We start from the raw sequence: 16,971 nt of genomic DNA on the forward strand, positions 1-16,971 counted from the left end.
AGTAGAACTCATTTCCTTGACATTTCCAGCTTTTAAAGACCACCCACATCCGTGTCTCATGGTCCTCTTCCTTTATCTTCAAAACTAGCAATGTCACATTTCTCTGACCCTTCTTTCCTTGTTACAATTCTCTTTCTGCCCTCAATCAGAAAAAGGTCTCCATTTTTAAGGACTCATGTGATTAGATTGAACACATCTGGATGATCCAGGAAAATGTGCCCACCTCAAAGTGTGTATTCTTTTATTTTTTAATTTTTTTCTTTACTTTTTAACATTTTTATTGGAGTATAATTGCTTTACAATGCTTTGTTAGTTTCTGCTGTATAGCAAAGTGAATCAGCTATATGTATACATATATCCCCATATTCCCTCCCTCTTGTGTCTCCCTCCCACCCCACCCCTCTAGGTGGTCACAAAGCACTGAGCTGATCTCCCTGTGCTATGCAGCTGCTTCTCACTAGCTATTTATTTTACATTTGGTAGTGTATATAGGTTCATGCTACTCTCTGACTTCGTTCCACCTTACCCTTCACCCTCCCCGTGTCCTCAAGTCCATTCTATATGTCTGTGTTGTTATTCGTATCCTGTCCCTAGATTCATCAGAACCATTTATTTTTTTTTAGATTCCATATATATGTGTTAGCATACGGTATTTGTTTTTCTCTTTCTGACTTACTTCACTCTGTAGGACAAACTCTAGGTCCATCCACCTCACTACAAATAACTCAATTTCGTTTTTTCTTACAGCTGAGTAATATTCCATTGTATATATGTCCCACATCTTCTTTATCCATTCATCTGTCGATGGACACTTAGGTTGCTTCCATGTCCTGGCTATTGTAAATAATGCTGCAGTGAACATAGTGGTACATGACTCTTTTTGAACTATGTTTTCTTCAGGGTATATGCCCAGTAGTGGGATGGCTGGGTTGTATGGTAGTTCTATTTTTGGTTTCTTAAGGAACCCCCATACTGTTCTCTGTAGTAGCTGCATCAATTTACATTCCCACCAACACTGCAAGAGGGTTCCCTTTTCTCTACACTCACTCCAGCATTTATTGTTTGTAGACTTTTTGATGATGGCCATTCTGACCCGTGTGAGGTGATACCGCATTGTAGTTTTGATTTGCATTTCTCTAATGATTGGTATTGTTGAGCATCGTTTCATGTGTTTGTTGGCAATCTGTATATGTTCTTTGGAAAAATGTCTATTTAGGTCTTCTGCCTATTTTTGGAATGGGTTTTTTTTTTTGATATTGAGCTGATTGAGCTGCTTATATATTGTGGAGATCAATTCTTTGTCAGTTACTTCATTTGCAAATATTTTCTCCCATTTTTAGGGTTGTCTTTTCTTCTTGTTTATGGTTTCCTTTGCTGTGCAAAAGCTTTTAAGTTTCATTAGGTCCCATTTGTTTATTTTTGGTGTTATTTCCATTTCTCTGGGAGGTGGGTCAAGAAGGATCTTGCTGGGCTTCCCTGGTGGTGCACTGGTTGAGCGTCCGCCTGCTGATGCAGGGGACACGGGTTTGTGCCCCGGTCTGGGAAGACGCTGCAGAGTGGATGGGCCCATGAGCCATGGCCGCTGAGCCTGCGCGTCTGGAGCCTGTGCCCTGCAATGGGAGAGGCCACAGCAGTGAGGGGCCTGCGTACTGCAAAAAAAAAAAAAAAAAAAAAAAAAAGAAGGATCTTGCTGTGATTTATGTCATAGAGTGTTCTGCCTATGTTATCTTCTAAGAGTTTTATAGTGTCTGACCTTTAGGTCTTTAATACGTTTTGAGTTTACTTTTGTGTATGGTGTTAGGGAGTGTTCTAATTTCCTTCTTTTACATGTAGCTGTCCAGTTTTCCCAGCACCACTTATGGAAGAGGCTGTCTTTTCTCCATTATATATTCTTGCCTCCTTTGTCAAAGTTAAGGTGACCAAATGTGCGTGGATTTACCTCTGGGATTTCTGTCCTGTCCCATTGATATATATTTCTGTTTTTGTGCCAGTACCATACTGTCTTGATTACTGTAGCTTTGTAGTATAGTCTGAAGTCAGGGAGCCTGATTCCTCCAGCTCCGTTTTTCATTCTCAAGATTGCTTTGGCTATTCGGGGTCTTTTGTGTTTCCATACAGATTGTGAAATTTTTTGTTCGAGTTCTGTGAAAAATGCCATTGGTAGTTTCATCGGAATTGCATTGAATCTGTAGATTGCTGTGGGTAGTATAGTCATTTTCACAATGTTGATTCTTCCAGTCCAAGAACAGGGTATATCTCTCCATCTGTTTGTATCATCTTTAATTTCTTTCATCAGTGTCTTACAGTTTTCTGCATATAGGTTTTTTTTGTTTTCCTTTGGTAGGCTTATCCCTAGGTATTTTATTCTTTTTGTTGCAATGGTAAATGGGAATGTTTCCTTAATTTCTTTCAGATTTTTCATCATTAGTGTGTAGGTATGTAGGATATTTCTGTGCATTAATGTTGTATCCTGCTTCTTTACCAAATTCATTGATTAGTCTAGTAGTTTTCTGGTAGCATCTTTAGAATGCTCTATGTATAGTATCATGTCATCTGTAAACAGTGACAGTTTTACATCTTCTTTTCCAATTTGGATTCTTTTCTTTCTTTTTCTTCTCGAATTACTGTGGCTAAAACTTCCAAAACTATGTTGAATAATAGTGGTGAGAGGGCAACCTTGTCTTTTTCCTGATCTTAGTGGAGATGATTTCAGTTTTTCATCATTGAGAACGATGTTGTCTGTGGGTTTGTCATATATGGCCTTTATTATGTTGAGGTAAGTTTTCTCTATGCCTACTTTCTAGAAGGTTTTTATCACAAATGGGTGGTGAATATTGTCAAAAGCTTTTTCTGCATCTATTAAGAAGATTATATGTTTTTTTCCTTCAATTTGTTAATATGGTTTATCACATTGATTGATTTAAGTTTCTGTAGTGTAGTGGTTATCACATTCACCTCACACATTGATTGATATGCGTATATTGAAGAATCTTTGCATTCCTGGGATAAACCCCACTTGATCATGGTGTATGATCCTTTTAATGTGCTGTTGGGTTCTGTCTGCTAGTATTTTGTTGAGGATTTTTGCATCTATATTCCTCAGTGATATTGGCCTGTAGGTTTCTTTTTTTGTGACATCTTTGTCTGGTTTTGGTATCAGGGTGATGGTGGCCTCATAGAATGACTTTGGGAGTGTTCCTCCCTCTGCTATATTTTGGAAGAATTTGAGAAGGATAGGTGTTAGCTCTTCTCTAAATGTTTGATAGAATTCGCTTGTGAAGCCATCAGGTCCTGGGCTTTTTTTTGTTGGAAGATATTTAGTCACAGTTTCAATTTAAGTGGTTTTGATTGGTGTGTTCATATTTTCTATATCTTCCTGATTCAGTCTCGGAAGGTTGTACTTTTCTCAGAATTTGTCCATTTCTTCCAGATTGTCCATTTTATTGGCATAGAGTTGCTTGTAGTAATCTCTTATGATCCTAGCATTTCTGCAGTGTTAGTTGTTACTTCTTCTTTTTCATTTCTAGTTTTGTTGATTTGAGTCTTCTCCCTTTTCTTCTTGATGAGTCTGGCTAATAGTTTATCAATTTTGTTTATCTTCTCAAAGAACCAGCTTTCAGTTTTATTGATCCTTGCTATCATTTCCTTCATTTAGTTTTGATTTATTTGTGATCTGATCTTTATGAGTTCCTTCCTTCTGCTAACTTTGTGGTTTTTTTGTTCTTCTTTCTCTAATTGCTTCAGGTGTAAGGTTAGGTTGTTTATTTGATATTTTTCTGTTTTCCCTGAGGTAGGATTTTATTGCTGTAAACTTCCCTCTTAGAACTGCTTTTGCTGCATCCCATAGATTTTTGGTCATCGTGTTTTCATTGTCATTTGTTTCTAAGTATTCTTTGATTTCCTCTTTGATTTCTTCAGTGATCTGTTGGTTATTTAGTAATGTATTGTGTAGCCTCCAAGTGTTTGTATTTTTTACAGATTTTTATTCTTGTAATTGATATCTAGTTTGATAGTGTTGTGGTCGGAAAAGATACTTGATATGATTTCAGTTTCCTTAAGTTTACCAAGGCTTGATTTGTGACCCTAGATATGATGTATCCTGGAGAATGTTCCATGAGCACTTGAGAAGAAAGTGTATTCCATTGTTTTGGAAGGAATGTCCTATGAATATCAATTAATTCCATCTGGTTTAATGTGTCCTTTAAAGCTTGTGTTTCCTTATTTATTTTCATTTTGGATGATCTGTCCATTGGTAAAAGTGGGGTGTTAAAGTCCCCTACTATGATTGTGTTCCTGTCAATTTCCCCATTTATTGCTGTAAGCATTTGCCTTATGCATTGAGGTGCTCTTATATTGGGTGCTTATATAGTTACAATTGTTATATCTTCTTCTTAGATTGATCCCTTGATCATTATGTAGTGTCCTTCTTTGTCTGTTGTAATAGTCTTTATTTTAAAGACTGTTTTGTCTCATATGAGAATTGCTACCCTGCTTTCTTTTGATTTCCATTTGCATGGAATATCTTTTTCCATTCCCTCGCTTTCAGTCTGTATGTGTCCCTAGGTCTGAAGTGGGTTTCTTGTAGACAGCATATATTCAGGTCTTGTTTTTGTATCCATTTAGGCAGTGTGTGTCTTTTGTTTGGAGCATTTAATCCATTTACATTTAAGCTAATTATCAATATATATGTTCATATTACCATTTTCTTAATTGTTTTGGGTTTGTTATTGTAGGTGTTTTCATTCTCTTTTGTTTCCTGCCTAGAGAAGCTCCCCCAGGATCTGCTGCTAAGCTGGACTGGTGGTGCTGAATTATCTTAGCTTTTGCTTGTCTGTAAAGGTTTTAATTTCTCTGTTGAATCTGAATGAGATCGTTGCTAGGTAGAGTAATCTTGATTGTAGGTTTTTCCCTTTCATCCCTTTAAATATGTCCTGTCACTCCCTTCTGGCTTGCAGAGTTTCTGCTGAAAGATCAGTTATTAACTTTATGGGGATTCCCTTATATATCATTTGTTGCCTTTCCCTTGCTGCTTTTAATATTTTCTCTTTGTATTTAATTTTTGATAGTTTGATTAATGTGTCTTGGCAGTTTCTCCTTGGATTCATCCTGTATGGGACTCTGTGCTTCCTGGAGTTGATTGACTATTTCCTTCCCCATGTTGGGTAAATTTTCAACTATAATCTCTCCAAATATTTTCTCAGTCCTTTTTTTCCCCTCTTCTTCTTCTGGGATCCCTACAATTCAAATGTTGGTGCATTTATTGTTGTCCCAGAGGTCTCTGAGACTGTCCTCAATTCTTTTCATTCTTTTTTCTTTATTCTGCTTGTGGTAGTTATTTCCACTATTTTATCTGCACGTCACTTATCTGTTCTTCTGCCTCAGTTACTCTGCTATTGATTCCTTCTAGAGAATTTTTATTTTCATTTACTGTGCTGTTCATCATTGTTTGTTTCCTCTTTAGTTCTTCTAGGTCCTTGTTAAACGTTTCTTGTGTTTTCTCCATTCTATTTCCAGGGGTTTGGATCATCTTTACTATCATCCCTCTGAATTCTTTTTCAAGTAGGCTTCCTATTTCCTCTTCATTTGTTTGGTCTGGTGCATTTTTACCTTGTTCCTTCATCTGCTGTGTATTTCTCTGTTTTCTTATTTTGCTTAACTTACTGTGTTTGGGGTCTCATTTTCGCAGGCTCCAGGTTCATAGTTCCCATTTTTTTGGTGTCTGCCCTCAGTGAGTAAGGTTTGTTCAGTGTGTTGTGTAGGCTTCCTGGTGGAGGGGACTGGTGCCTGTGTTCTGGTTGATGTGGCTAGATATTGTCTTTCTGCTGGGCAGGACCATGTCCATTGGTGTGTTTTGAGGTATCTGTGAAGTTAGTATGATTTTAGGCAGCTTCTCTGCTAATGGTGGGGTCGTATTCCTGTCTTGGTAGTTGTTTGGCATAGGGTGTCCAGCACTGGAGCTTGCTGGTCGTTGGACGGAACTGGGTCTTAGTGCTGAGATGGAGATCTCTGCAATAGCTCTCGCTGATTGATTGGTATTACAAGGGGCCAGGAGGTTTCTATGGACCAATGTCCTGAACTCGGCTCTCCCACCTCAGAGGCTCAGGCCTGACACCCAGCCAGAGCACCAAGACCCTTTTGGGAAGTTTGAGGTCTTCTGCCAGCATTCAGTAGGTGTTTTGTAGGACTTATTCCACCTTTAGATGTATTTTTGATGTATTTGTGAGAACAAGGTGATCTTGACATCTTACTCCTCTGCCATCTTGAAGGTCCTCTCAAATTAGCTTTACAAGAAACGCTAAAGGAACTTCTCTAGGCAGGAAACAGAAGGAAAGACCTTCGAGGTGTGGGTGCTTGAACCAGTCCTGCCCACCACGTGAGAGCTGGCTTATTCCTCCTGGAGCTGCATCAGTGGTGGCTCTCAATGTGTGTATTCTTAGTCACATCTGAAAAGTCCTTTTCACTATATAAGGTTACATATTCACAGGTTCCACGTTTGGGGGGTGGACATCTTTGAAGTGTGTAAGTCTGCCTTTTACATCACTTGCCCTAACATCATTGATTAAATTCTCCATCATTAGCTTAGTGATTTGCAGTGACATACTTATCAATTATCAAAATTGATTTAAGCATGGTCTTTTCCTCTATTTTATTCCATTGGTTTACTTGTATTCATACATCATGCTGGAAGGAGTTATTACTGCCGCTTTAAAATAAGTCTCAAGACTCATTTTAAAGTTTTCACTACTTTCTTTTTCCTCTTCTTTAGAAGTAACTTGACCATTTTGGCTCTTTTGTCTTCCATATACATTTTAGAATCATTTTGTCGAGTTTTAAGAAAAATTGTGCTATGATTTTGATAGGAATTTAATTAAATTCTGGATAAATTTTGGAAAATTTGTTTTGCTATGAGTTTTATTGTTTTATACACAAATAGGGTGTATCGTGTCTTTTTTCGTTGTTTGATAAGTTTTTTTTTTTTAACATGGATGAGTATTTAATTTTATCAAATGTTTCTCTGCCTTTTCTGGTTTTATTGTGGTAGTGATATGATTTAGCTCCTTTAATTAGTGAATGTAATATTTTACATTTATGGATAGTTATAACTATTGAAAGAACCTTGAATTCAGGGATAAACCCAATGTGATATTTATTCAACAGATATTTATTGAGTATGTCCATTATGTTACAAATACTTTAGGAATCCTAGTAAATCAAACAGACAGAAATATCTGTCATTATGTAAGTTATACTGCAGAATTTGCAGACAGACTATAAATAAATAAACATGTATATTTATAGGTCATTAAGGATGATAAGTAAAATGCAGAATATTAAAGTAGGAGAGAGCATGGGAGTGTAAGACTGTAATTTTAAATAAGATGATCAGGAAGGTTTCTCAGAGAACGGATTATCTGAGAATACCCTTGAAGGACATGAGAAAGCAATTACTATGTTTATCTGGTAGCGAAATCTTCCAGGCAGAAACAATCATAAGGCAGACACCCTGAAGTAGGAGCATCTTGGAGATTTTAGTGAACAGGAAGGAGGCCAGGATGATAGTGGCAGAATCAGCCAAGAGGGTGGTTAGAAGGAGATTAGGACAGACAATATATGGATACCAGATGGGGGCCATTTCTCAGGCCAATGCAAGGATTTTACTTTTACTATAAATACCATGAGAAACCATGAGAGATTCTAGGGCAAAAGAAGTGGCATAATCTGTTACTTGTTTTAAATGAACACTCCAGCTCTGTGTTAAGGATTGACTATAGGGTCCAGAGCAGAAGCAGAGGGACCATTCAGAGGCTATTGCAAAAAGTTTCATGAAAAGAACAAATTACTAAAAAAAAAAAAAAAAAAGGAACATGCCCAAACTGAATTAAGGAGAATAGAAAATCTGAATCTTATCTTCTCACCTTGAATTAGTAGGTTAAACCTCCCCCTCTCCAACCAAAAAAGGAAAGCTAAAACGAAAACCAGCTCAGTTTCACGCGAGAGTTCTAGCACGTAACAAACAGTTAATTTTACTCTCAGAGAAACTCTTCCAGAGACCAGAAAATAAGGCACATTCTCCACTAATTTTATGATAGTCATATAATCTGCCCATTAAAGTTAGATAAAAAGAGTACAAGAAAAGAAAATTAAAGGCATATCCCTTTCAAGAATATAAATCCCTGAATCATTAGAAAACGGTAAGGAATAAAAAAGCTAGTGCATTGTAATAGACGTCTCAAAGTTAACAGAAATTCAGACCTTCCCTACACTATCACTACCAGTCTTTTCTCCAAGTAAATGGCAACTTTTTCTATCAAGTTGCTGAGGTTTCCTAGTGCCTGTTTCATCACATGACATTCAGAATTGAACCACTTCTCATCACCTCCACTCTAATCATCCTAGTCCAAACAATTACACATATTTTCATTATCAAAAGCTTAATGTGTAGTTTTTTCTCATACCTCTCTGGACAGTCTTTTTGTACTCTAATATTACTCAGAGTCTGATCAGGAAAACAAAAACCATGGTACATATTCCTGTAATCATAGTTTCATATTAATTAGGGGCTTATATGGACTATTGGAAGAACTAGGGGAAGCAGACATCAGGAAAGCAGCTAGAGAAGATTAGAGTAGCTCTGTTTTATATCTGAGATCTCAGCCTGAAAGACCAGAGAGTGGGTACAAAAACTAGAGCTTATGGGATTTCTGAAGAATTTGTACATCCCACCTAGACTGACAGTGAGGGCTCATGAAGGGGTCTGCAAGCCATCACACCCGCCAAAGCTGCCATAGCTAATTGCAAACATCCTGAATCTGAAGACCTTCTCTTCACTTTCCCTTCCAGCTTTCAAGAGGTTCTTTCATTAGGAAACTCAAATCTGCAACAATGCACGTGGAGGGAGACTTTGGTCAACACAGTTCCCAGGCTTAAACGGGAATGGAGGTGGTACCCTGGGCATCCAACAGCGTTTTCTTGTTCTTTTCTCAGAAGTTTGATTACTTCTTTTATTTTTTAACCACATTAACATATTATTTTATAATCTATATCTAATAGTGTAGACATTTGAAGTGTTTTCTGGTTTGAGTCTGCTGCTTGTGGTTCTGAGAACGCTTGTCGCCTTGTGTTAGTGTTACCAAGTCCAAGCTGTACTCCTGGCTGCCAATAAATCAAGAGACTAGTTGTTGGGGCAAAGAATAGCAACCTTATTCAGAAAGCCAGCAGACCAAGAAGATGGTGGACAAGTATCCCAAAGAACCATCTTCCCCGAGTTACAATTCAGGCTTCTTTTTTTTTAGATGTTGGGGGTAGGAGTTTATTTATTTATTTATTTTTGGCTGTGTTGGGTCTTCGTTTCTGTGCGAGGGCTTTCTCTAGTTGTGGCAAGTGGGGGCCACTCTTCATCGCGGTGCGTGGGTCTCTCACTATCACGGCCTCTCTTGTTGCGGAGCACAGGCTCCAGACGTGCAGGCTCAGTAGTTGTGGCTCAGGGGCCTAGTTGCTCCGCGGCATGTGGGATCCTCCCAGACCAGGGCTCGAACCTGTGTCCCCTGCATTAGCAGCCAGATTCTCAACCACTGTGCCACCAGGGAAGCCCCAGGCTTCTTTTATTCTAAAAGGGGAGGGAGTGTGGCTGGTTGTTGCAGACTTCTTGGTGCAGGAACCCTTTGTTCTTGCAGCTGTCCACGTAGGTCAGGTCACCTGTTCCTGTAAACCTCCAGCAAGACAAATGTTATTCTCTGTTCTGTAACTCTTTATCTCTATATGAATGGAAGAGTGTTATACCTTTAAAGGTCAGAGCCTTAAGAAAGTGCTATGCTGTATATCTCAGGCAATAGGCAACATTCTTTTATCAAGGTGCAGAGCCAGCATGACTAAGCACAGGCAACAGAGCACAAGGTTTAGAGCTAAAGGGATAGATCCAGAATGGAGTCAAGTTTGTTCTTCTCTGTTATATTAGCATGTATTTTGTGATTTTTGTCGTCAGAGACTCATGGTCTTTGAAACCTGATATATAGGTTTTCTGGAGGCCTGGTTGGATGGGGGTATTCTACCAGAGAGAATTTATGTCTACCAGACAGTTTGGACAGTTACCAACCTGAGACCACGTGGAATTAAATTCTCAACTTGCAGGTTTGGGCAACATACAGGTAGTGTGAGATCAGGCTGAAACCTGTTTGAGAGCTGAATTTTGGTAACAAACCACACCAGGACCATTCTCTATCCGCTGTCAACTGGGGCCATGGGAAAACTTGCTGTCTGTCTATCAGCATTTATTTATTTTTTATTCTAGTTCACACTTTCTCTGAGTGTATAGCATTTATGTGAGGATCTCAAAACCATGTTTGTACTTTGTGTGAACCCTGGCTTTGTCCCCCTGCTTCTCCACCTCCCCGCACCTCCCATACGCCATGTGACTCAAGGTGTCAGCCGTTACTATGGTCATCTCAAAGTTTGACTGGGGGTGAGCCCTCCTCCAAGTTTACTCACAGGATGCTTGGCTATATTCAGTTTCCCTCAGGTTGTTGGCCAGAGATAGTCCTCAGTTTCTTGCACATGGACCTTTTCATTGGGCAGCTTACAACGGGACAGCTGGCTTCATCCACGTGAGCCACCAAGTGGGAGAAAGAGAGGGGAGGAAGGTTGGAGGGAGGGAAGTCACAATATTTTATAACCTAATTTTGGAAGTGATATCTCATTACTTTTGTTACATTCTACTGAATAGAAGTAAGTCACCAGGTCGAGGCCACATTCAGTGGGAAGGGATTACACAAGGACATGAATACTAGCAGACAGACATCATTGGGAGTATTTTAGAAGCAGCCACAATGTCTTATCCAGAATATATCTTATTCAGGACTTCAAATATGATCTTCTCTGGTCACTCTAGTAAGAAATGACTCTTCTACATTCTCCCATCTCACATTTTCTCTCTCATCACAGACCTGTGTTAGAATCTGAGTCTGTCTTGATTTGTCATGAACACTCGACTGTGACGTTCACAGCATTTCATCTCACCAAACCATAGCAGCTTATTCAATCTTGAGCACGTATGTGGCTCTTAATGAATGTTTCTTAAATTGTGGAATTGAATTAGTATCATACCTCCCTTGTTTCTCAGCAAACAGGAAGAATTTATCATGTCTGTATTTTAGTGAATGGTTGTATTAAAAGTTGCTTTTGTCCATGTTATTGCATTAGATTAGGATACAGATGTTTAAGGCTAAAATACATTGTCAAGATTTTGTTTGAGTCACAGCCTTCAGTTTGTGTATCAGACCCCTATTTTTATATGTAAAGTTCCTCTTGAAATGGGCAACCGTTAGAGGGAATTCATCAATCCTGTGTCCTTTTCTGAATGACAAAAATAAATATTTAATTTTCAAATTTAGAGAAATAAACCTGAAAGTCAAAGAGTCAGGTGGGATATGAGACCTTTTGGCACTGCTTAGCACAGTACTGATAAATGTGTGTCCCTAGAACTCTGGATTAGAATCTCGGAGTCACTATGTGAGCAGACGTGTGTTTTGAGAATGGACCTAAACAAGTGATTCAAGGCTGTCATAGATACTGATATTGTTAGTTGGAAATGTCATTGGTTTCTGATCGTAACGCTAATATTAATGATAATAGCAACTGGTAGTTTTCTTTTAATAGGGGTTTACAGTTTTCCAATGCCAGTTTACATTCATCTCACTTGATCCTCAGTAAGAGTTTGAGTTGGGCAAGACAGCTATGCTATGGTCCACGTTTCCTAGTCTTTATTTAATTTTAATGTGATAAGAACAGTTGACATGATATCTACCCTCTTAACAGATTTTTAAGTATATAACACAGCATTGTTATCTGTAGGCATAATGCAGTATAAGCAGATCTCTAGAAATTATTCATGTTGCTTCATTGAAATTTTATACCCATTGGCTAATAATGTCCCCTTTCCTCCTTTCTCCAGCCCCTGGAAACACCACTCCAGTCTCTGTTTCTGTGGGATCCCTCAAATCAGTGGAATCTCTCACTACTTGCCCTTCCGTGACTGGCTTGTTTCACTTAGCATAATGTCCTCAAGTTTTATACATGATGTCACATGTTGCAGGATTCCCTTCCCTTCCCTTCCTTTTTGTTTTCTTCTTAACATCTTTATTGGAGTACAGATACTTTACAATGTTGTATTAGATTTTGCTATATAACAAAGTGAATCAGCTATATGTATACATGTAACCCCATATTGCCTCCCTCTTGTGTGTCCCTCCCACCCTCCCTATCACACCCCTCTAGGTGGTCACAAAGCACCGAGCAGATCTCCCTGTGCTATGAGGCTGCTTCCTACTAGCTATCTATTTTACATTTGGTAGTGTATATAGGCCCATGCTTCTCTCTCACTTCGTCCCAGCTTACCCTTCCCCCTCCCTGTATCCTCAAGTCCATTCTCTACGTCTTCATCTTTATTCCTGGCCTGCCACTAGGTTTTTCAGAACCAATTTTTTTTTCATTTTTTAGATTCCATATATATGTGTTAGCATAAGGTATTTGTTTTTCTCTTTCTGATTTACTTCACTATGTTTGACAGTCTCTAGGTCTATCCACCTCACTACAAATAACTCAATTTTGTTTCTTTATATGGCTGAGTAGTATTCCATTGTATATATATGCCACATCTTCTTTATTCATTCATCTGTCGATGGACACTTAGGTTGCTTCCATGTCCTGGCTATTTTAAATAGAGCTGCAGTGAACACTGTGGTACATGACACTTTTTGAATTACGGTTTTCTCAGGGTATGTGCCCAGCAGTGGGATTGCTGGGTCGTATGGTAGTTCTATTTTTAGTTTTTTAAGGAACCTCCATACTGTTCTCCATGGTGGCTGTATTAATTTACATTCGCACAGACAGTGCAAGAGGGTTCCCTTTTCTCCACATCCACTCCAGCATTTACTGTTTAGAGACAGTAAACAGTAAATGATGGCCATTCTGACTGGTGTGAGGTGATATCTCATTGTAGTTTTAATTTGCATTTCTCTCATGATTAGTGATGTTGAGCAACCTTTCATGTGTTTGTTGGCAATCTGTATATCTTCTTTGGAGAAATGTCTGTTTAGGTCTTCTGCCCATTTTTGGATTAGGTTTTTGTTTTTTTAATATTGAGCTGCATGAGCTGTTTGTAAAATTTGGAGATAAATCCCTTGTCAGTTGCTTCATTTGCAAATATTTTTTCCCATTCTGAGGGTTGTCATTTCTTCTTGTTTATGGTTTCCTTTGCTGTGCAAAAGCTTTTAAGCTTCATTAGGTCACATTTATTTATTTTTGTTTTTACTTCCATTTCTCTAGGAGGTGGGTCAAAAAGGATCTTGCTGTGATTTATGTCATAGAGTCTTTTTTTTTTTTTTTTTTGGTGGTATGCGGGCCTCTCACTGTTGTGGCCTCTCCCGCTGTGGAGCACAGGCTCCGGACGCGCCCGCTCAGCGGCCATGGCTCACGGGCCCAGCCGCTCCGCGGCATGTGGGATCCTCCCAGACTGGGGCACGAACCTGTGTCCCCTGCATCGGCAGGCGGACTCTCAACCACTGCGCCACCAGGGAAGCCCTGTCATAGAGTCTTATACCTGTGTTTTCCTCTAAAAATTTTATAGTGTCTGACCTTACATTTAGGTCTTTAATCCATCTTGAATTTACTTTTGTGTATGGTTTTAGGGAATGTTTTAATTTCATTCATTTACGTGTAGCTGTCCAGTTTTCCCAGCACCATTTATTGAGGAGGCTGTCTTTTCTTCATTGTATATTCTTGCCTCCTTTGTCAAGCATAAGGTTACCATATGTGTGTCGCTTTATCTCTGGGCTTTCTATCCATTGATCTATATTTCTGTTTTTGTGCCAGTACCATACTGTCTTGATTACTGTAGCTTTGCAGTATAGTCTGAAGTCAGGGAGCCTGATTCCTCCAGCTCCACTTTTCTTTCTCACGATTGCTTTGGCTATTCGGGGTTTTTTGTGTTTCCATACAAATTGTGAAATTTTTTGTTCTGTGAAAAATGGCATTGGTAGTTTGATAGGGATTGCGCTGAATCTGTAGGTTGCTTTGGGTAGTATAGTCATTTTCACAATGTTGATTCTTCCAATACAAGAATGTGGTATATCTCTCCATCTGTTTGTATCACCTTTAATTTCCTTCATCAATGTCTTATAGTTTTCTGCATACAGGTCTTTTGTCTCCTTAGGTAGGTTTATTGTTAGGAATTTTATTCTTTTTGTTGCAGTGGTAAAAGGGAGCGTTTCCTTAATTTCTCTTTCAGATTTTTCATCATCAGTGTATAAGAATGCAAGAGACTCGTGTGCATTAATTTTGTATCCTGCTACTTTACCATATTCAGTGATTAGCTATAGTAGTTTTCTGGTAGCATCCTTAGAATGCTGTATATATAGTATCATGTCATCTGCAAACAGTGACAGTTTTACTTCTTTTCTGACTTAGGTTCCTTTTATTTCTTTTTCTTCCCTGATTGCTGTGGCTAAACCTTCCAAAACTATGTTAAATAATAGTGGTGGGAGTGGGCCGCCTTTTCTTGTTACTGATCTTAGTACAAATGGTTTCATTTTTTCACCATTGAGAACGATGTTGGCTGTGGGTTTGTCATATATGGCCTTTATTATGTTGAGATAAGTTCCCTCTACTCCTCCTTTATGGAGAGTTTTTAATAATAAATCGGTGTTGAATTCTGTTGAAAGCTTTTTCTGCATCTATTGAGACGATCATATGGGTTTTATCTGTCAATTTGTTAATATGGTGTATCATATTGATTGATTTGCATATATTGAAGAATCCTTGCATTCCTGGGATAAACCCCAATTGATCATGGTGTATGATCCTTTTAATGTGCTGTTGGAATCTGTTTGCTAGTATTTTGTTGACGATTTTCGCATCTATACTCATCAGTGGTGTTGGCCTGTAGTTTTCTATTTTTGTGACATGTTTGTCTGGTTTTGGTACCAGGGAGATGGTGGCCTCGTAGAATGAGTTTGGGAGTGTTCCTCCCTCTGCCATATTTTGGAAGAGTGAGAAAGGTGTTAGCTCTTCCCCAAATGTTTGATAGGATTCACCTGTGAAGCCATGTGGTCCTGGGCTTTTGTTTGTTGGTAGATTTTTAGTCACAGTTTAATTTTCAGTGCTTGTGATTGGTCTATTCGTATTTTCTGTATATTCTTGGTTCAGTCTCGGAAGGTTGTGCTTTACTAAGAATTTGTCCATTTCTTCCAGGTTGTCTATTTTATTGGCATATAGTTGCTTGTAGTAATCTCTCATGAACATTTGTATTTCTGAAGTGTCAGTTGTTAGTTCTCCTTTTTCACTTCTAATTCTGTTGATTTGAGTCTTCTCCCTTTTTTTCTTGATAAGTTTGCCTAATGGTTTATCAATTTTGTTTACCTTTCTCAAATAACCAGCTTTTAGTTTTATTGATGTTTGCTATCATTTTCTTCGTTTCGTTTTCATTTATTTGTCATCTGATCTTTATCATTTCTTTCCTTCTGCTAACTTTGGGGGTTTTTTGTTCTTCTTTGTGTAATTGCTTTAGGTGTAAGGTTAGGTTTTTTATTTGAGATGCTTCTTGTTTCTTGAGGTACGATTGTATTGCTATAAACTTCCCTCGTAGAACTGCGTTTGCTGCATCCCATAAGTTTTGGGTCGTCTTGTTTTCATTGTAAGTTGTTTCTAGGTATTTTTTTGATTTCCTCTTTGATTTCTTCATTGATCTCTTGGTTACTTAGTAAGGTATTGCTTGGTTTCCAAGTGCTTGTATTCTTTACACTTTTGATTCCCCTGTACTTGATATCTAGTCTCATAGCGTTGTAACCAGAAAAGATACTTGATATGATTTCAATTTTCTTAAGTTTACAAAGGCTTGATTTGTGACCCAAGATATGATCTATTCTGGAGAATGTTCCATGAACACTTGAGAAGAAAGTGTATTCTGTTGTTTTTGGATGGAATGTCCTATAAATATCAGTTAAGTCCATCTTTTCCAATGTATCATTTAAAGCTTGTGTTTCCTTATTTATTTTCATTTTGGATGACCTGTCCATTGGTGAAAGCGGGGTGTTAAAGTCCCCTACTATTGTTGTGTTACTGTCGATTTCCCCTTTTATGGCTGTTAGCATTTGCCTTATGTATTGAGGTGTGCCTATGTTGGGTGCATAAATATTTACAATTGTTATATCTTTTTCATGGATTGATCCCTTGATCATTATGTAGTGTCCTTCTGTGTCTCTTGTAATAGTGTTTATTTTAAAGTCTATTTTGTCTGATATGAGAATTGCTACTCTAGCTTTCTTTTGATTTCCATGTGCATGGAATATCTTTTTCCATCCCCTCAGTTTCAGTCTGTATGTGTCCCTAGGTCTGAAATGGGTCTCTTGTAGACAGCATATATACGGGTCTTGTTTTGGTATCCATTCAGCCAGTCTATGTCTTTTGTTTGGAGCATTTAATCCATTTACATTTAAGCTAATTATTGATATGTATGTTACTAACCATTTTTTAAATTGTTTTGGATTTGTTATTGTAGGTCTTTTCCTTCCCTTGTGTTTCGTGCCTAGAGAAGTTCCTTTAGCATTTGTTGTAAAGCTGGTTGGGTTGTGCTGAATTCTTTTGATTTTTGCTTGTCTGTAAAGGTTTTAATTTCTCCATCACATCTGAGTGAGATCCTTGCTGTGTAGAGTAGTCTTGGTAGTAGGTCTTTCCCTTTCATCACTTTAAATATGTCCTGCCACTCCCTTCTGGCTTGCAGAATTTCTATTGAAAGATCAGCTTTTAACCTTATCAGGATTCCATTGTATGTTATTTGTTGCTTTCCCTTGCTGCTTTTAATATTTTTTGTTTGTATTTAATTTTTGATAGTTTGATTATCATGTGTCTTCATGTGTTTCTCCTTGGATTCATCCTGTATGGGACTCTCTGCACTTCCTGGACTTGACTGACTCTTTCTTT

This window comes from Hyperoodon ampullatus (assembly GCF_949752795.1).
Source record: "Hyperoodon ampullatus genome assembly, chromosome: 1".
Taxonomy (NCBI): Eukaryota; Metazoa; Chordata; class Mammalia; order Artiodactyla; family Ziphiidae; genus Hyperoodon; species Hyperoodon ampullatus.